The sequence below is a fragment of the Humulus lupulus genome, chromosome 4, assembly GCF_963169125.1.
Source record: "Humulus lupulus chromosome 4, drHumLupu1.1, whole genome shotgun sequence".
Lineage (NCBI taxonomy): Eukaryota > Viridiplantae > Streptophyta > Magnoliopsida > Rosales > Cannabaceae > Humulus > Humulus lupulus.
The window spans coordinates 56,310,451-56,333,100 of NC_084796.1; the positions used below are offsets into that span (position 1 = coordinate 56,310,451).

Genomic DNA, 22,650 nt, shown 5'->3' on the forward strand with positions numbered 1-22,650 from the left:
CATAAAAGGGCATTTCTCCCAATTCAACACCAGATTAGCCATCTCACAACGACGCAGCACGTTCTCCAAGTGACCCAAACAGAGGTCGAATGATGAACCAAAAACAGAGAAATCATCCATGAAAATCTCAATACACCGGTCTACCATGTCTGAAAATATGGCCATCATGCACCGTTGAAATGTTGCAGGGGCATTGCATAGTCCAAATGGCATTCTCCTGAAAGCAAATGTGCCATAAGGACATGTGAAGGTTGTTTTCTCTTGATCCTCTGGTGCAATAGCGATCTGATGATACCCAGAATACCCATCCAAGAAACAGTAGTAGTTATGGCCTGCCAATCTGTCAAGCATCTGATCAAGGAAAGGCAAAGGAAAATGATCCTTCCTTGTTGCCTTATTGAGCTTGCGGTAGTCTATACAAATCCGCCACCCCGTTACAGTTCTTGTTGGAATGAGTTCATTGTTCTCATTTTTCACTACAGTCATTCCACCCTTTTTAGGCACTACTTGCACAGGGCTCACCCATGCACTATCAGAAATTGGGTAGATCACCCCAACATCCAACCATTTAAGAATTTGCTCAAGTACTACATCCTTCATGGCTGGATTGAGTCTTCTCTGGGCCTCTATGGATGGCTTGCTATTCTACTCCAATAAGATTTTATGCATCACTGTCGCTGGGCTTATACCTCTAATATCTGCCAAGGTCCACCCAATGGCCAATTTATGCTCCCTTAAAACCCTCAACAATTTCTCCAATTCTATCTTTGACAGGTCAGCTGACACAATGACCGGTAAAGTTTCATTCTCTCCCAAATAAGCATATTGCAAGTGATCTGGGAGGACCTATAATTCCAACGGTGGTGGCTGCTGAATGGAGGTTAGCGGTTTATCAGTCGCATCCGCTAATTCTTGGAACTTTTTCCAATATGGTAAGAAAGAGTTGATCCAGTTTACACATTCTCTGATCTCAGCATCATCATCATCATCGCCCTCATCACCTAATAATACTGCCTCTAAGGCATCACTGCTCATCCTTCTCTTGGAGATTGCCTTTTCTATCACATCCACACAAAAGCAGCTATCACTAGCCACCGGATACTTCATAGACTTGAAGACATTAAAGACTACCTCATCTCCTTGAACTCTTAGCTTAAGCTCTCCTTTTTGAACATCAATAAGAGCTTGGCCTGTGGCTAGAAATGGCCTACCAAGAATAATGGGGACATCTGTGTCCTCCTCCATGTCCAGAACAATAAAGTCAGCAGGAAATATGAACTTATCCACCTTCACAAGAACATCCTCAATAATACCTCGTGGATGTGTTAACGATCGGTCTGCGAGCTGTAAAGTGACAGTTGTTGGTTTTGCCTCCCCCAAACCAAGTCTTTTAAACACAGATAAGGGCATCAGATTGATACTTGCCCCCAGATCACATAAGGCGTGCTTGCATTCAAACTTGCCAATGGTGCAAGGTATGGTGAAACTCCCCGGATCTCTCAGCTTTTGGGGTAACTTCCTTTGTAAAATCGCGCTGCACTCTTCAGTGAGTGCTACAGTCTCATAGTCCTCCATTCTCCTTTTCTTTGACAAAATCTCCTTCATGAACTTAACATAACTGGGCATCTGCTCCAAGGCCTCAGCAAAAGGAATGTTTATGTGCAGCTTTTTAAACACCTCAAGAAACTTAGAAAACTGTTTATCAAGTGTAGTCTTTCTAAGCCTCTGAGGGTATGGAACTCTAACTGGCTGTTCAATAACAACTGGCGGACTCTGTTCTGACTGTTGATGGTCTTCAGTAACCTTTTCTGAACCAGACTGTTCACCCATCTCTTTATTCTGAACCACTGCCTGTGGAGGTCTAGGATGCTCAGTTTGCTTCCCACTCCTCAGAGTAATTTCCTGAACTTGCTCCTTGGGGTTGACTTCAGTGTTACTAGGCAAGTTTCCCTGGGGTCTGTTATTGAGCATATTGGCCAACTGCCCAACCTGTGTCTCAAGGTTTCGAATAGAGGATCTGGTCTTAGTCATAAATTGAGTCTGAGTATTAGTAAGAGTCAACAAAGTAGCTTGAAGTTCATTAGGTCTCTCAGGTTGAGGCATTGATTGTTGAGGCCTAGGCTGTTGTGATGACGAAGCTTGATTCATCGGTGGCTGAGGCATGTTATTATGAAATTATCCCTGAAACTGAGGTTGTTGGCCTTGATTATTCTTCCACGAAAAATTGGGATGATTTCGCCACCGAGGATTGTAATTGTTGGAGAATGGATTATTGAGCGGCCTTTGAAAGTTTCCCACCGCTTGAACTTGAGCATGATCCATTGGGGTGTTATTCATACAGATAGGGCACTGATCGACAGAATGAGCACCACCACACATTTCACACCTCACTGCCATCTGAACCGCATTAGCAGATACACTGCTCTGTTGCAACTGCTTGGTCAAAGAGGCTACTTGCGCTGTTAAAGCAGTGATTGCATCCAGCTCATGACCCCAGCTACCTTCCTAACTCCTGATGATCTTTCCTCAGACCACTGATGGTTGTTTGTAGCCATGTCCTCCAGCAGCTCATAAGCACCAGTTGCGCTCTTACTCATAAAAGTGCCACCTGCTGCAGCATCAATAATGGTTCTGGTTGTCGGACATAAACCATTGTAGAAGTTCTGTACTAGCATCCACTGTTCAATGCCATGATGAGGACATCTTCTCAGGAGTTCCTTAAACCGTTCCCACGCCTCATATAATGACTCTCCGTCATTCTGGCAAAAGTTATTTATCTCTCCCCTCAATTTAGCAGCTTTGGACGGAGGGAAGAATTTGGACAAAAATTTCTGAGCTAGATCTTGCCAGGTGACAATAGAGTTTGGCTGCAGAGAGTTCAGCCAAATTTTTGCTCTGTCCCTTAGAGAAAATGGGAAAAGCCTGAGCTTGATTGCGTCATCACTCACTCCATTATATCTGAAGGTCCCACATAACTCCAGAAAATTGGACAAATGGGTGTGAGGATCTTCAGAGGGTAACCCATTGAATTGCACAGAAGACTGCACCATTTGTAGAATAGCGGGCTTTATTTCAAAGTTGTTGGCCTCTACAGTTGGTGGACGTATACTATTTTGTACTCCCGTCAGAGTGGGTAGCACATAATCTCGCAGGCTCCTCTCAGCATTGGTCTGAGCCTGAACCCCTCGTACAACTCCAGGAGTTTGAACATTCCTGTCATCCCTTTCATTCTGTGCCATCTTCACAGATTTCTAGGCCTCTCTCTTGTTCTTTCTGATTTGATTGCAAGACTTTTCAATCTCAGGATTCAGAGGAACAAGTGTGTCCTTTCCTTTTCTGCCACGCATATACCAAAATTCACCTAAGATAGATAAATTAAGCAACTAAAGAGATTAGAAACAAGAGAAATTAAAATCAAATTAGAATAAAAATTAATTAGACTGATATTGATAATTATTTTCAGTCCCCGGCAACGGCGCCAAAAACTTGTTGCGAAATTTATAGCTATGCAAGTGCACACAGTCGCAAACTCGTAATAAAATGGTAAAACCAAGTATCGTCCTCAAGGAATGAGTTATCAATTACCAGTCAATTAATTTCTTGTTCTATTTGATGAATTGAAATTCTTGATTTTTGTAAAATACAGCAAAAGAAACAATAAAGTGCAGGAATAATAATCGAAAAGTAAATAGAATAATAACTAATAGTAAAACTTTTAATTTAATCACTGAGAAACAATTAGGATATTCAATCTCATCAACTATCCTCCCTATTATTCCTTAATGCAAAGTGTGAATTCTTCTTCTTTTGACCTAATTCAATTAACAAGTTGATAAAGCAGCCTATAATCATACTATGAATTATATACTCAACCTAGATGACAATTTCCTATATTTCTATGGTAAATTGAACCACAAAGGTAGCATTAATCTCAATCAACTTAATAACAGTTACACAATTAATTCAGATATTTTCGTTCTAAATTAAAATTATGTCCAATATAACCACAGCAGAATTAAATTTCACTTCTCAGATTTTGACTTAATAACATATATATCTGACTAAAGATGGCCAATCAATAATCAATCTATAAGAACAGGTCATATGGAATTGAAGAAGATTGAAGAAGAAAGAAATTAAAATTGCATTAGGTCATAACAGAGATTCAAGTGATTCAATTGAACATCCTAAACAGAAAATTAGTTCATAGTCATAGTACTAATCACAACAAAAACTAAAGATAACATCAGGAAGAAAAACATGTAAAAATACTCTAAGCTTGAGCCTTCAAAACCAGAACTTCTTCCTTCGTCCGTACGTACGTTTTTCTTCTCCTTTTCGTCATTTAAAACCTAGGATTTCAGATTTTTAAAGAGGCAGGCCGCGGCTCTACATACACTATGCCGCGGCCCGTATCACAATTTCTGGGCAGAATATCCTCTCAATGCCGTGGCCCTCTGAAGCCATGCCGTGGCCCGCATCGTCGCTTTCTGGGCAGAGTGCCCATCTATGCCGCGGCTCTATCTAGCCATCCCGCGACCCGAAGACTTCCTGAAAAACAATGCTTCTGTTTCCCACCTAGCCACGGCTCCACTTTGCTCATGCCGTGGCTCTTAAGGGAATTCTTAATTCTTCAAGTTTTCATCCCAAATTTCAACAACACTTCCAAATTGTGTTGAGAACCATTCTTGATCAAAATATGATGGAAAACTCAGTTATTTCTTCCCTTTCTTTGGCATTTTCTTCCACATGCTCAATTCTTCCTGACATTCACAATAGACAAACAAGCAAAGCATAAACCCGCGCTAAATGAAGGAAAAACGAAATAAAAGACTACTAAAAACATCACCAAAACATAATAAAAACTAGACTCAACACTCAGCATGCAAAGTACCTCCACTAAAGTGTCCTACTACACTATTAACCCAGATCTAGGTCACACGTATTCATAATACTAGTGGACCGTACTAGCAGTAATTAATCTAAAGATTCTATAACTTTATTTTACTACAAACTATTTAAGTTTATTGTCTTAATCTCGATCCTCCCATACCAATATGAGATTAATACCACATAGATAAACTTTGGAATTTTCTGATATTCACTTAATATTATCATATAATATCGGACATAGTCTATATATATAATAATTCAATTCAATTATTTATTTCATTTAAAATATTTGTCAACTACAATTACTTTAAGGGCACTATTCCCAACACGAGGTCCCTCCGCTATTCGCATGAGGTTCGAGGTATGAAAACCACACCTGGTGCGTGAGATGCATGATTGGGGCTTGGACCAACTGTTAAATGTAATATGATTGGGGCTTGGCCCAACTGTTAAATGTAATATGATTGGGGCTTGGCCTAACTGTTAAATATAATATGATTGAGGCTTGGCTGTACTGTTAAATGTAATATAATTGGGGCTTGGGCCTAGCTAATGAGCATGATTATAATTATGCATGTGTATACCTGTGTAAGTACATTGTAATGCGTTGTATATGTGTATAATGAATGTAATATATGTATGACTGTTCCCAACTGGGAGGTTTGGCTTATAATTCGAGAGTTTGTCTATTGCACCTAACCAAAAGCTCGACCTGCTAGTCGAGGGAATATTTGATTAAAATAAACGGGGCTCGGCTTATAAGTTGAGGGTTTACAAGGCTCGATTTATGAGTCAAGGGTTTACAAGGCCGACTTATAAGTCAAGGGTTTACAAGGCTCAACTTTTGAATCAAGGGTTTACAAGGCCCGACTTATAAGTCGAGGATTTACAAGGCTCGACTTATGAGTCGAGGGTTTACAAGGCCCAACTTATAAGTCGAGGGTTCACAAGGCTCGTCTTATGAGTCGAGGATTTGCAAGGCCCAACTTATAAGTTGTGATCGACATTATGCACGCTGAGCGTAGGCCGTTATGCTAGGCCACCCTGGGAGTGCATCATTCACTTGACTGGCTCAGATGCCATATGAATAAATGGAAGTACGACATGCACTTGTGTGACCCTATGGTCACTTACTTGTACAATGTGTATGCTTGGTTTTAGTTATTACTGTTAAGCATGCTGTTAAATTCTGTTGACTATCTGAATCTGTTAATATGTTTTCTTGTTGTGTCTTTTGGCTCACGGGTGCTTTGTGGTGCAGGTAAGGGTAAGGAGAAGCTTGGCCAGACATGAGTTGGAGAGTATTAGGGGTGATGTGTACATATGCAGTCTGCTCGACCGCCACGGTCAAGGTATCGCAGGGGAACTAGGGTTGAACCCTGTTTTGCCGCTTAGGTCGTCTTATTTTGTAATCCCTGAGTTGTAAACAAGTTTTTAAACTTGTATTTTGGGATCCCATATAAAAACTAAAATTTTCTTTTAATGGAAATGTCTATTCCTTGACCAAGATATTTAATACATGAACCCGTAATGGCTTAATCACATATTTTAGTCCAAATGACTCATTTAGCGAGTTCAACACAAATTTAAACACACGTGGTAACAAACCCTAATTAGGGGACGTTACAACAGCAGCAGCAGCAACAACAACAACATCAACTAGTAGCTCAAGCCTCAGCCAAAGCAGAACACAGAATATCAAAATGGCGGCAATCTAAATGGAGGATATTCATACGAGGGATGGCCGATGGAAATTTTTTCACCATATCCATCTCAGTACATGGAGCCAGTCCATGAGTGTTTTCGAAAGCAGCATGCCCCAAATTTTGAAGGGACAACTGACCCCTTTGAGGTTGAGGAGTGGCTCAGGAATGTAAAGTTGATTCTAATGCACATGAACCTCAGCAACGCGGATCGCATATCCTGCATTTCATCTCTACTGAAAAAGGATGCCAGAATCTGGAGGAATCTGGTGCAACGGTCTCACGATATCACCATCATGACTTGGGACATATTTGTGGAGCTGTTTCACAAGAAGTACTATAATTTGACAATCATCGCTACCATAGTGGAATAATTTGTTAGTCTGAAATAAGGAAATTTATCAGTAGTCGAGTACGCCCGACAGTTTGATCGGCTAGCAAAGTTCGCATCAGAGTTTATCCCGAACGACTACTTTCGGGAAACCAAGTTTTCCAGAGGGCTCAAACCAAAGATTGCCTTAGGGATTAAGCTGGAAAACCCCAGAACCACTTCTTACGCCAATGTCCTGAAAATGGCTATAGAGGTGGAGAGGCTCCAGGAAAAAGTTAGCAAGGTGGAGGCGAGCAAGTTAGACCCCAAGTAGCAGAATCAAACTCAGAATGGTCGAAACCACAACAACCAGCATAATAATAATGGACAGAAAATGAAGTATCTCGATAATAAGCAGATCGACGTTGACAAAAGAGCACAGACCAACAACGACAATAACAAGCCGAGTTTTGTGGAATACCCTCAGTGCTCCAAGTGCCACAAGAGACATATTGGGGAGTGTCTTGAAAAAAACAAGGGTTGCTACAAGTGTGGCTAGGAAGATCATCTGAAAAGATAATGTCCTTAGCTCAAAGCAGAAGAGAAGAAAGATAACAAGATGGTTCCAGCTAGAGTCTTTTCTTTGACTCAGGGAGAAGCCAAAACCAGTAATAAGGTGGTCACATGTCAGCTTCCTATCCTCGATAATATATGTTCAATATTTTTTGATTCAAGAGCAAGACACTCGTATATCTCGTTAGGAATGATAGAGAAACTAGACAAACCTTGTGAAAGATTTAGAAATAGGTTTGTTACGAAACTGCCTTCAGGCTAAATCGTTCTATCATCACGGATAGTACGAGGAGTACCAATCAAAGTCGAGGACACAAAGCTAGAAGGAGACTTGATAGAGCTAGATCAAGGATTTTGACGTAATACTGGGCATGGACTGGTTAGCAAGACATGGTGGAACCATCGACTGTCGACGCAAGCAAGTGACATTCGAAACCCCCGAGGGTCAGAAATTGTGATTTATGGGTAAGGTTTCAGGACTACAGACACAACTTATCTCATCTCTCAAGGCCCAGAGGATGATAGAGAAAAGATGTCACACATTCTTAGCAAGCTTCACGGATGTTGCACGGGAAACACCAGTAAAGGTTGGAGACGTCCGCATTATAAAGGAATTTCCAGAGATATTGATTGATGAATTACCAAGGTTACCCCCTAACTGGGAAATTGACTTCACAAAGGCACCATACCGGATGGTACCTATCAAACTCAAGGAGTTAAAAACACAGCTACAAGAGCTCATAGACTTGGGATTTATCAGACCAAGACATTTGCCATGGGGGGCACTGGTTCTATTTGTGAAGAAGAAGGATGGAAGCATGTGGATCTGTATCAATTACTGCGAGCTGAACAAGGTGACAATTAAGAACAAGTACCCACTACCCCAGATCGATGACTTATTTGATCAACTCCGAGGTGCGACAGTATTTTCAAAAATTGATCTATGGTCCGGTTATCACCAGCTCAAGGTAAAGGAAGAAGATATACCAAAGATGGATTTTAGGACTCGATATGAACATTATAAGTTCCTAGTTATGTCTTTTGGTCTTACCAACGCTCTAGCCGCATTTATGGACTTAATGAACTGGTTCTTCAAGGATTACCTAGACAAATGCGTCGTGGTATTATTTGACGATATATTGGTGTACTCCAAGGACGAAGTTGAGCACGGGGAGCACTTAAGACTGACCATGTTGCAACTGAAGGAGCACCAACTTTATGCCAAGTTCAAGAAATGCGAATTTTGGCTATCACAAGTAGCATTCCTCGGGCACATAGTATCCAAGGACGGAGTTGCAATAGTATATGGACCCAACTAAGGTAGAGTTGTGAAGGATTAGCCAAGACCTAAGAATGTGTCAGAAGTTTTCTTGGGCTGGCAGGCTATTACCAGAGGTTTGTGGAAGACTTTTCTAAGAAAGCCACTCCGTTTACCAACTTGACTCGGAAATAGCAGAAGTTCAATTAGACGAATAAATGTCAGGAAAGCTTCCAGTTGCTCAAAGAAAAATTGTGTTCAGCACCGACACCAAACGACAAGTTTGTAGTATTCTGTGATGCATCCAAGCAAAGGTTGGGCTGTGTGCTGATGCAAAATGACTAGGTGATAGCCTACGACTCAAGACAACTGAAGGAATATGAGCAACGCTATCCAATACAAGATATGGAGTTGGCAATGGTAGTCTTCGCACTGAAAATCTGGCGCCACTATCTATATGGAGAACGGTGTGAGATTTATACGAACCACAAAAGCTTAAAATATTTTTTCACACAAAAGGAGCTCAACATGAGGTAGCGCAGGTGGTTGGAACTAGGAAAGGACTATGACTGCGAAATCTTATACCATCCAGAAAAGACAAATGTCCTTGCAGATGCATTAAGTAGGAAGAATTATGGAAGTCTGACAGCATTATCCGAAATTGAGAAGTTGCTACAGCAAGAACTGATTAATGGCAGAATAGAAATAGTCATGGGTCAACTGGCTAACTTGTCCATCTAGTCAAGTTTACTAGAGAATATATGAATTAGGCAAAGGCATGATGACACGCTATTACCGCACATAGCTGCAGTCAAAGAAGGCAAGACTACGAAGTTTTCTATATCAGGAAATGGGTTCTTGAAATATAAGGGTCGGGTATGTGTGTTGAATGACCATGGAATTGAGATGAAGATATTGGAGGAGGTACACACTACCCCATACTCAATTCACCCAAGGCCCACCAAGATGACTCACGACCTTAAGGAACTATATTGGTGGTCTGGAATGAAGAAAGATGTAGCCGAGTATGTGTCCAAATGCCTAACATTCCAGCAAGTAAAGGCAAGACATCAACGACCCGCATGCTTGTTACAACCGCTTAGTATTCCGGAATGGAAGTGGGAAGACATAGGCATGGACTTCGTGACAGGACTACCACTGACAAGCATGCAACATGACTCAGCTTGGGTAGTGGTGGATAGACTCACAAAGTTAGCTCACTTCCTGCTTGTCAAGACTACGTACACTGCATGGAATCCCTAAAACCATAGTATCCGACAGAGCTTCGGTGTTCACATCGAGCTTCTAGGGAAGCTTGCAGCAAGCCATAAGTACCAAACTAAGTCTCAGTATGACATTTCATCCTCAGACCGACGAACAGTCTGAGTGTACCATACATATTTTAGAAGATATGTTGTGTGCTTGTGTATTGGACTTCAGAGGATCATGGAGCAAGTATTTGCCACTTATTTAATTCTCCTACAATAACAGCTACCAGGCAACAATTGGTATGGCACCCTATGAACTACTTTACGGAAGGAAATGCCGGTCGCCGTTACATTGGGACGAGGTAGGAGAAAGACAACTACTTGAACCCGAGCCTATTAGAGAGGCTCAACATGCAGTGGAGCTAATTAGAAAGTGTATGCTCATTGCTCAGAGTCGACAAAAGAGTTATGCGGATGAAAATATGTGGAATTCAAGGTCGGAGATCAAGTCTTCTTAAGGATATCTCAAATGAAAGGAGTGAAGTGGTTCGGGAAGAAAGACAAACTCAGTCCCCGGTACATAGGTCCTTTTGAGATATTGGATAAGGTGGGACCAATAACGTATAGATTAGCCCTACCGCCAGCTCTAGCAGACAACCACAGTGTGTTTCACATTTCGATGCTGAATATATATGTGTTAGACCCGTCCCATGTGCTCAGATACGATACGTTAGCACTCCAGAAAGACTTAAGTTATGAGGAACGAGCGCTTCGCATCCTAGAAATGGGGTGAAGGAATTATGGCCGAAGAGTATTCCATAGTCAATGTCTTATGGAATTATAGCACACAATGAGAGGCAACGTGGGAATTGGAGGAAGACATACAAGCACGGTATTCAGAATTGTATGGTAAGTAAATTTCGAGGACGAAGTTATTTTAAATATGGGAGAATTGTAGTGCCTCGGAATTTTACTTAGTTAGATAATATTATCTTATGCTGTAGTATTTAATTTTTTTGTGATATTGGTTCAAGCTGGGAATTATTTGGAAACTCGTAGAGCTAGTTATGAATTTGATAAGTTTAGTCTGTAGTTTAAAAATATTAATTTTATCCTAAAGTTTAATTATTGTAGTTGGTTTTAGAAATATTATTTACTATAGCCTAAGATTTAAATATAATAATTAAGAATGTGACAATTGTCACATGTATATTTATTAATGATTTAAGGATTTTAGATGAATAAAATAATCAAGGATAAGCCTAGGAAGTCTAGAACCTTCCCTCAAATGCTAGGATCTTGTATTAATCAGTCAAAGTGGTTTAAACAACTTTAAGTGTGCTTAAAACGTGCAAAAATGTAGTTTAGTACATAAGTGTAAGCCGATATATCGCAACTATAGAGGGCGATATATCGCCTATGCTAATAGGGAAAAACACGTCGACGTTGCATGATCGAAACCACGGGGCCTCGACAAATCAGAGCAGGCAATATATTGTCTATAGTGGACGATATACCGGCTGCCTGTGTCACTTTTGAATTTCCGTGGAATTCGAAGCTAGAATCAGTCCTCAACAACTTGGACTTGTTCGTAAACGATTTTGACATTTGTTAAGCGAAAAGTGCCATTTTTATTCATTTTAATGGGAGTTAGTTTCACTCCTTAAACTCTATAAATAGGGCCCTTCACTCAGTCTTTTACAGGATTAGTCTAATGAATGATTAGTTACCCATTTTATTTTTGTTTTAATTAATGAACTTTTTAAGTTTTAATCAATCAATTTTAATTGTTTTGAAAAGGAGTTTTTAATTAATGAGTTTTCAGAGTTCTAATTAATCATTTTTAAAGTTTTTTGTTTTAATTTAATTAATGAAAATTTTAACTTCTAATTTATCAAAATTTCCCAAGGATTTTAGGAGGGGAAATTTGAGTTTCTACATGGGCTTCTAATTAAAAAAAATCTTGGTTTATTCACATTATATTTTAGTGGTATTCTTTCTCTTGTTTCAAAAATACCACTTTCATTATTTTTGCACCCAACTCTTCCTATTCTCTCTTATCTCTCTCTTACTCTCTTTCTCTGTTTTATCTGAAAATGGCAGTCACAACATTATCATCGTCACACACCCTCATCCCTCTCTTAGTTTTTCCTTTCTCTCTCTCTACCCCTCCATTTCTCATCTCTAGCTTCTCCATGGAAGCTACAAAAAAATGACTCATGATAGTTTTGAGTGATTTAGAACTTAAACTCATGACTATCACTTAAGACACTAAGAACTACAATTCGAATAGATCTGGAATGGTTTTTGGGATTTTATTTTTGGGATTTTATTTTTTTCAGATTTGAAACTCTTAAATTTGCAGAAAATCAACTTTGCTTGATGGTTGCTCGATGTGGCCTTTAAAATCAAGATTTTTATGAAAAATGGACTTTGTTCGATGAAACTCGATGGGTGCTCAATAGTTGCTCGATGCGATTCTTGCAAGATGCATAATTTTTCACTCAAGTGTCTGTTTGGGGAGATTTTTGTTTTTTTTTTTTGAATTTGGATTTTTTTGTGAGACCTACACATTTAATATGTTTATATACATATTTTGGAAGTGTAAAATTTGAAAACATACCAAAACATGTCTTAAACGTGAACTATGTTTTGAATTTTTGTATTTTTTCATCAAGTTTTACACTTCCCAAATGTGTATATAAATATATTAAACATGTAGATCTCGAAAAAATACCCAAATAACGGACACCCGAGTGAAAAATTACGTCTCTCGTAAATTTTTTTTCGAAAATTATTGAGTAACTATCGAGCAACCTTGAGTGAAGTCGATTTTTTCATGAAACTCTTGATTTTGAAGGTCCCTTTGAGTTGGCATCGAGCACCTTCGAGCAAAATTGATTTTCTGCAAATTTCAAAGTTTCAAATTTAGAAAAAAAATCGCAAAAAACCTCAAAAGTTATGCTCAGATCTGTTCGAAATGCAGTAATTAGTGTCTTAAGGAAACTTTTTTTTCATTTCATTGGGTTCTCGTATACTTACCTTACCCATAAATTTTTTTTCTTCAGGAGAAAGATCAAGAGAGCGAGAAGATGAAGAGATAGGCTAAAAAAGATACCAGGGGAATTTTAATAAATCAGTGAAAGAGTAGCATCATTTTTTGATGGCAATAGTGGATGACATATTTTTTTAATTATGAACCAAGCATGGAAACTAAAATTTACCTTTAGGAGTTTTCAATTAATAAGTTTGGAGATAGTTCTTTTAGGAATTTATCTTTTTTTTTTTTTTTAAAAATAATCATGTTTTTTATGTTAATATCTTTTTAATCAATTTTGAATTTTCAAAATTAATAAAAAAACTGATATGACATTATATCCTTCCGAAGTTTAGTGAGGGAATACTGTTGATGTTAGTTCTAGTAAATTGTTGGGATTATGCTTTATTTATTTATTTTATTAAACGATAAAAGAATATAAAATACTGTACATTTTTTTTTTTTACTTTTATTGATTTATAGGAAATTTTTTTATGGGGTGGCCCTATTGTTAGGCGTGTTGTGATTTTGGTAAGTTTGAAAAATTATAATTTAAATTTTTTATATAACTGTGTACATTATAGTTATTGTAAGTATCACACAAATTTTTGAAAAAATCATAATAATTTACAGTAATTGAAATTATGGTTCAAATAATCAGTTGCATGCGTGTTTATTTTTTTTATCGCGTATAAAATAAATTTTTTGAATCCTAATTTTGGCACTATAAATTATTCAGAATATTTTAAAAATTAGTGAGATGTAGCACAATACATATTATTATATAAAAAAAATTAGAATATAATTTCTGTATGTATCAAAAACATGAATTCACTTACCAATAAAGGCAAAAATGACGCCCTACATTAGAATGTCCACATATTATATATGGGTAATACTTTGTGGGGCATGTGTTTTACCCCACCGGTGGGGACATAATAATCACAACTGTCTATCTGTATGATGGCCCTTGTACAATTTTTATTGTACACCGCAAAACACTGGAGTATGTCCTATATGTAATATATATAAATATATATATAGATATATATTCTTTTATATTTTGATAAACTCTATAATAAAACTAAAACACCTTATTTTAGTTCAAAAGACCAAGAAAACAAAGACAAAGCTCAGTGACTAGTGCAAAAGAAAAATAAAAGAGAAAGCTTTGTGCCCTAACTGAGAACTCAAAATCAAGCGATTGAACGTCAGTTCTAGAGAAGATAGATCAGAGTAGGATAAAAGTACTCGTCGAATCGATTACTACCAAAAAATTAAAAATGAGATAGTAAAATTTAACAATTTAAGGGAAGAACATGAAAATTAATGGGTCCTCCCTTGTCCTTTTTTCTTTTTTGTTCTCTGAACAATTACACCCATTTTCTCTTAATCTACTATCTAATATTACAAAAAATTTAAATAAGCAATTTATTTAATTGAACATGAGATAATTTTCAATCTAGTAACCATAACTAGAATGATGACATCTTATTTATTTTGGATCTATTAATGTAAAACACCCTTAATTAGTACTTAATAAAATATTCACATTTTCAATAGTTTATAATAGAAAACCATTTATTATAAATGTTTCAATATAGTCTTGCTTAAAACATGTAAATTTGGCCCAAAAGTTTTAAAAGAAAATATTAATTTTTATGCAAAGTTCCAAAACAACAAATAATTCAATTCCCACTAATAAGTTTAAAAAGTCTCATAAAACATAACATTATTAAAAATTACGTTTTTAATTGATCGTTTTTCTTCCATAGAATGCCCCCACGCCATATACACTAGGACGACAGAACTCCCCACATCACCACGCGTGCCATAGAGAAACCTATTTGTTACCTGGAAGGGAAAGAAAGGGGTGAGCTAAAAGCCCAGTAAGAAAGTACAAACAACAAGCAAGTAAGATACAAAAATTTACAAAAACTATCATTCATCTTTATACATCATAGCATCATCATAAAATTGACATCAATATCATAAACATAAACATAATGCCACCATCATATCATAAACATCATAACATCATAACAAAAATCATAAACATCACCAAACATCATAACATAATTATAAACATTACCAAACATCATAACATAATCATGAACAATTCCTTGTGAACATGGCCCGCTAACTTGTCCATGCCACCCTTTGAGGTAAACAAGAGTCTCTGGTCCTTGAATAACCTCGGCGCATCCGCCCATGGAGTTACGTCTTCATATCCTTAGTAACTCGGGTTATGTCTTCTTTATCCTTAGCAACCCATTTTGATGTGTCGCGTTCATCACGCTAACATTCATTCATATCATACAATATTTATACAAGCCAACATATCATCACATTATGATATTTATAATTCATAACATTTCATTCACACAACAGTCTTACCATTCATAATATAACATTCATAAATTCTATCTAACTTCCTTACATCAGATCCAAGCTAAGTAAAACCACAACTTCTCAACCAGCCTATACCATAATCAAAACAACATTCCTTAGCTTCACATAATTACTATTTTGCCCTCTCATATAACTCATGTGTGTATGTGAGCCATGCACACATGGTAGGAGTTACACACAACATCAAATATGCTTAATTACACATAAGGTCATAAAAGAATAATGCTCATTATACCTATATTGTATGCATGCTCTTTCTATAAAAACTACATGGTTGCATAATAGATATTATTTTGGTCGTAAAAATGAATTTGCATGTAATATGCATACGTGGGAACGTTGTGTAAATGTAGCGTTTAAAACGATAATTCCATGCGTCTTCTATCATTTTAAAAATTATAGACTTGTAGCATGTTTTGTTTACCATTGTTTATCTTCTTAAAATTACTAGGTTGATTAAATCTTCCAAAACGTTCTTTTTATTTCATAAAAACAATTTTATTTAGCCATTAAAAATATATAAAAGATCCATTTATTATTTTTAAATTACAAAGAAAAGCAAAGGCATTGGAAATTTTTTTTTTTAAAAAATACCTATGATTATCATGTCTCCTTAGAAAATAACAATTTAATTTAAGTTAATAGAATTTCATAATTTGATGTGAGAAAAATAATAATTTTAAGTGTGGGAAAAATATATTTTGTTTGAATTATTTTTAATACTTAATTTTATGTAACACAAATTCATATGTGAAAATTAAATAACTATTTAAAACTTTTTAAACTAAACTTTCAGCTATTATTTAAAAATCACAAGTGAATTAAATCCAACATTTTTCTTAATCCAATTAAAGAAAATCATAACTTGTAAAATAGCCACTCATATTATATTAAAAATATCACTTTTAAATTTTACCATTGTTTAGGTTATTTATTTATTTCAAAATACCAATCAAATTCCTTTTATTGAAACACACTTTACATTTTTAAACAAAAATTCCAGCAATCAAATTTATCATTAAAATCATCATCCTTATTTTAAAAACTCATATTTTCTAAAAAATATAACAAAAATCTGTAGGTAATTATTTGTGAAAAAACATCATTTTAATTGTGAATTAAAACACCATTTTATTTTCACAAACACCACTTATCACTACAACAATTATGCCCATATATTACATTAAAATATAACATATTTTAAAAAACTCTATTGTTTGACACAACTAAAAAATTTATTAGGCGGTAAATTATTCACTTAGGCGCCAAATGAAAAAGCAAAAGAATCCCTAATAACCCTACGCCTCCTCTGTTTCTCTCTCATGCTCTATCTTTCTCTCTCAGCAAGATACCGTGCGGTCTCATCCTTTACAAAGTCTTCAAGCGCTTCTTCTACGATGACGATAGGTCGAGACCTCCGATTCCAATGCCCTCTTCTCTGTCGCCGATCGGTACTTCTGTTTCTCTCTCTGTAAATATATATATATATGTATGTATATATACAACAATTCGAACACCAATTCCCTTCCTTTTCAATTTGCTGTTTCTGGGTTTTTGTTTGCAGACTTGAAAAGCTTTATGGTGGGAAGGCCTATGTCGGCCTTCGGATTCCCGATGCTGACACCGGCACTCGACAGAACATCGATCTGGTTCTCCTCACCAAAGGTTATGCAAATTTCTTTCCCAAAATTATAAATTATAAATAAAAACCTCATCTTTTTGTTCTCAACAGTGCAACTACGATACTCTCATTATATAACCTTGTACTACTACTCTGTTAACTAGCTCAACATAATAGAAGAAGGGTCAAAGATGTCTACTTCAACTCAATTTGCTTTGTTTCTGCTTACGAAGTTGTTACTTTTCTGTTTTTGGTGCAGAGGGGCAGTGGTTGTATCTGTCAAGAATCTTGTTGGATTTGTGTTGATCAATGCGGATGGTAGTTGGTCGTGTGAGACCAAAAATAAAACAGAACATCTTCCTAACCCAGTAAGTAGCTTTAAAAATCAATGCTTTCTGAATGGAGCCTTTTAATTTCAGTACTTTTATATATCAAATGCCTTTGCTTATTGCTGTCTTTGGTTTAGTTTAGTTTGCTGTTCACTTTACTTGGTTGTTTATGTGATACTCATGGTATTTGACAGCAAAAGCAAAAGTAATGCTTCAAATGGGGAAATAAATGATGTATACGTATCAAGTAATGTCATGGATATGCATGCATAACCAAATCTACAGATTCCAAGTATTTTTGTCTGGATTTTGGTCTTCAAGTTGTTTCTTTCATATTGTTTATTTTTAGGTGGAGGAGACTAGAAAACAAGCTTCAATTCTTGAATCATATCTTGAACAAAGAGGAGTTGCTTTGCCTAAAGGATACTTGTTTTGCAAAGTTTTACTTCTCAATCTGAAATGTTGGTATGCGATTGATTTGAATGTTTCGTGATTTGACCTTTAGTATCTTTATTTCACAGATAAATCTGTAGCTTTTGTTATGGTGTTTAAATTTCTTAAACTTACATGTTACTTTTATGTATGTATATGCGTGCACATGTTCGTGCTTATGTACCTATGTTTATTAGGAGCTAAAAATCTTTTTTAGAAAAGAGGCAAAGAACTTGGCTGAGGACTATGGATTTTCACCTAGCTACAAGAAAATAAAATAAAAAAACTTAAACCAAATTGTTTTAATTACACTACATTTGGTATTTAAAAAAAAAAACAGAGAGACAACTGTAAATGTTCTCTCTCTCTCTCTCTCTCTTTCTCAGAAAACCTGGACTACAAAAACACAAGATCTTTTTGCCAACTCCAACAAAGCTCCTAGTAAATGGCCAAAACCAGGAATCCCTGCAACACCCTTCTCTGGTAGCTCCTTTGACTAACTGGAACCAAAGTCTCAGAGCCATAGAACAATGCATGAACAGTTGATCTATGTATTAACCTTTCACATAGGATGCTGAAATTTTAACTTAAAGACAGAAGAGGACATTTCTTTTGCAACCTATCCCAGGTTTAAACCTTATCACACGAGTCTCCAGCAAAAAAAAAAAAAAAACTTATCACATGAGCAATATGTTTTGACCTTACTGAGTGCCACAGACTTCCAAATTCCCAGAGAAGGCTTAAAAATCCAGACAATAGGTGACGAGTCAATGACCATACCCTTTTACCATCTAATTTAACTCTCAACTGAAACCCCTCAAGAAGATTTAACAATGAGGAAAACTCAGTAGTGTTACATAGAAAGTTTAGAAATATTATCACCCCAAGATAAGAAAATACCAGGGAAAGAGATTTTAAAAGGAGAAAAGCCCCTCCATTAATATGTTCTCATCAATATGTTCAATTAAACAACACTTATCAGATTGGCCTATTTTCCATTTTCTTTGACCCTCAATGTCTCTATGTTTCTCTACCTATTGTTATGGCTATTGAATTGAGGATCCCTACATGGGGTCAATCAGAATGATATCTAGCAAGCCTAGCATAATTTAGAAAGTACATTGCCACAATGAAAACATAATTATTTTGTATTCGAAGTGAATTAAAGGGTTATAATGCGGCCATTTTAAGTTAGACACTAAACCACTGCACATGCCTATCTCAGTGATTTTGTAGGTTTGTTTCACATTGTAGTTGTTGTAGATCGTAACATCTGTGACATTTAGTTTGTCTTCCCTTTAATTTCACCGAGCTTCTTTTCTTGCAGTACTATTCAGCCAGGCTCCTTTCCACCAGAAGTCATTCCCTATGACCAGTGGACTCAACAGAAACCAGAAACAAAGCCTATGTTTTCTGGTTGGCTTAAGGGTGCATTTGGAGGTGGAAAGAAAGAGATGCAAGAATCTATACAGCAGAACCTCAATTTTATTCTCAGTACTGCTCCAATTTGGGATAGGTTTGTCATTTATCTATACTATAAAGTATAAATACTTATTTCCTTTTTAAGGTATAAGAGATTGTTGCTTTGGTTGTCTGAACATTAATGAAGTCCTTATTTTTGAAGTCATTTCAAATGACATTTAGATACTGCTTTCCAATTGTAGTTTTTTATTTTCCAAGGAGCTCTAAACTATTTTAAGCTTTGAACAAGTTTCTTAGTCTTCTTTAAAACTTGTCTGGTCATTATTATTGCTTTGTTAAAGATAGGAGCACATGCCATTTTTATTGAGGGAAAAAAGAATATTGTTTCTTATGTAATTTTGAAGAAAATTAAAGAAAAGGGGTTGTCAAATATAGTCCATTTGTTTCCATGATATCTGGCTTTCACTACTGGAAGATTTTACTATTTTGTTTGCACACAGGGTGGAGCTCAAAGGTAATAAATATGTACTTGGAGAATTTCTGGAGTTCAAGGGAAAGCCAGAAGATCTCCATGCCTTGAGAAATATCAAAAGATCTAAAGTCAGTCGTCTGATTATCAACAAGCATGCTTGGATTAGGTGAAAATCCATTTCCATTTCTGAATAAAAATTAGCTGTGGTTGAGACATCTAATCTACACACTAACCTTTGTATCTTTTTCTATCAACTTTTTTTTGAGTCTTCAGTTTCTCTAAGTCATCATGTGCATTTTTCTTTCGAAATCACATCGCATTTGACGCTCCAAGTTTTGTACTCGCCTAGGGATTATCGAAGCGAAGGAGCTTCAGCTTCGGAGTGGAAGGAGGTATGCGTGAGGTCGAGTACAGAGGTTGTCTTCCAGCCTCAGAAATCTACAAAAGTCCACAAGTTCAATTTAATTCAAATTTGTCTGTGTGAGGTATCTTTTTTAATTCAAATTTCAATTTAATATCAGATAATCCTAATTGCTCAATTACTTCTATGAAAGTTAAACCTAAAACAGTGGTCACTTTCTTGCTAGTAAGACCATTTCACCAACATATGAAAATTAGACATAATGACACTAAGTGGAAGTGTTTAAATTTTGTTTTAATTGATCATAAAGAAGGGCAAAACATATATACAAAGTCTAAGGAAATAAAGTACAATCTGGTTAGCATTATATTGATTGGAATGAATACTAATTCGAGGTCATAGTTACGATTTCAGCTGAAGGATGTCAGACTTTGCAGTAGGATTCTGTCATTCTTTACAGTTCAAGAATTAAAAAACTGAATAATTTTACTTTCCACAGTAAAACATGTTATTTATCCAAATTAATATGTATTATTTTTGCCTTCTGACTTGTTTCAGATACTTAATCAGTAGTAAGCCATTCATATTACTGTGTTTGGAAGCACTGAATTATACAGAAAACTTTTCTTTCTGCATGGTAGACTGAATGTAATTTATTTTTGAAAGATAGATCTTAATATATTGAGTGCATATCTATGCATGGTAGACTGAATGTAATTTATTATTGGTTGCAGGGGGGAAGAAATTTTACACTACTGTTGATACTTTGACTCAACGAGAGCCTTATTCAATGCTTGCTACAATGTTCAGTGGTTGGCATACTGTGTGTCAGGATCCTGAAATGGTATTTAGTTTACATATTATTCCTTCAGATTTCATTTTATATTCCTTCAACTTCGTGTGTTTACTTATGTAAGATGATATAATATATCTGATTTTCCATGTTTCATCTTCTTGTTACTCATCATAAGTGACTGCTGGCCAACCATAAATTATTGATTGCAGGGACTTATGGAGGAAATCAATGCTGTCTTAAGTAGAAAGTTAGATTTCGAGGTGTTAAACTTTCTGGCCTTGATCTTTCAAAACTGGTAATTTTTCACAACCTTGTGCTTGCAACAACAGTTTTGGTTTTATAAGAAAAATAATGAAAGTCTTGCAGTAGAATTTCAGATTTTGGTTAGCCAAGATATGGTTTCTAGAGAAATATTTCTTCATTGAAAGAAGGAAAGCTTCATTTAATAAAGACAACACTCTTGCTTACTTTGTTTTTGAAGTTTCACTTAATATGTTTCTGTGGAATTGTAGGATTTGTCTTATGTGGACTTCATCCATGCTTGTCTTAGAGATGTATTCTTCTCACGTATAAACCTACAGTGTGCCAAGTTCCGGGTAGGTATTGCTTTAAAGTAATGCATCTATTTACGATATAATAGTTTTTGAAACATTAATAATATTACATTATTGCTGTGTACTAATTCAGTACACAAGATATTGCTGGAAATGAATTAGAAGTTTTTTTAGGATGTTGAAGCTACCAGGGAAACTCTTTGGGTTAAGTTTGAATTTTGGGTAGTATTGTTCTCTGGTTTTGCCAGGGATTGGAATTGTGTTTTGTAATTTGTTAATTTACAATCCCCAAGTGTTTTGCATATTGTGCTTATTCATACCACATTTTCCTTGTATTAGCTTTACAATAAATACAAGTTTGTTTCTTTTGAAAAATAAATAAATAATAAAGGATTAAAGCTTGTTTATGTCTGTCTTGAAACAGATTATTAATTTCCATGACCACTTGAAATTTTTATTCTGATCTTCTTATTTTGTTTTGATTTTTGGGCTGGTATCTAATTTTGCCTTACTGTGATAAGAATAATCTTGAAAATCCCTTACCTTGTTACCATTTTATTTGGTTTTATTTGTTATGGTGTCACGGGGATATGAATACTCTATACTACTTACTGTAAGGGAGATTGGATATATTAAATTTGACAAACTCTTCAGTGTTTTCTCTCATTTTTGCGGTTTCTCTCCTTTGGCCATGGATTTAGCTTGATTTTATCTTTTATTTCCAATTTCACTGCATCAGTTTTCAACTATCAAATAGGATGGTGATGAAAGTGAAAACACCACAACATCAGATTTCAGCTATCCTTTGGCTTAATACTATTATAGATTTCTGCATTGTTTATTATATTCTTTATATTGATCTTGGGTCAGAGTAACTGTAAACATCTTGTGTCACTTCTAAAAAAGTGTTCACAATTTATTTAAAAGATGATAATCTTCTTTGATATAAAAGATGTGGAGGATTTTTCCTACTTCATTTGCCTTCTTTTTATGATTGTTAATTTCCTATCCTAAGTAGTACTATCAATTTTTTTAGTACTCCTTGCCAACTTTTTTGTTTGAATAGTTTTCTTTTTTAGTTATTTTAATTTTAATTGCATAGTTTATCTAAGTTTGTAGAGTTTTCTTTTGCAGATGCATGTTTAATTGGTAGTAGTTTCTGGCATGGATATGATTGCTGATAATAACGTCTTGTAAGTTGCATGTTACTTCCTCATCATGTCTGGACGTATACAAATGAGAATCTTTGCTATCATATTTGATAAATCT

The 22,650-nt window shown here is 35.9% G+C and overlaps 1 long non-coding RNA gene, 1 other non-coding gene and 1 pseudogene across 2 annotated transcripts; all 3 read left to right on the forward strand.

Moving 5' to 3' along the window:
• The first annotated feature begins 2,685 nt into the window (after positions 1-2,685).
• On the forward strand, positions 2,686-2,792 carry LOC133833510 (small nucleolar RNA R71). Its single transcript, XR_009892887.1, has one exon. It is a non-coding gene; the product is annotated as a small nucleolar RNA R71 (small nucleolar RNA).
• A 4,508-nt stretch (positions 2,793-7,300) lies between these two features.
• Positions 7,301-17,774, forward strand: LOC133832198 (uncharacterized; annotated as a pseudogene).
• Positions 17,775-20,709: 2,935 nt separating this feature from the next.
• LOC133828979 (uncharacterized) lies at positions 20,710-21,396 on the forward strand. Its single transcript, XR_009891428.1, has 3 exons — positions 20,710-20,875; positions 21,037-21,122; positions 21,340-21,396. It is a non-coding gene; the product is annotated as an uncharacterized LOC133828979 (long non-coding RNA).
• Positions 21,397-22,650: the final 1,254 nt, after the last annotated feature.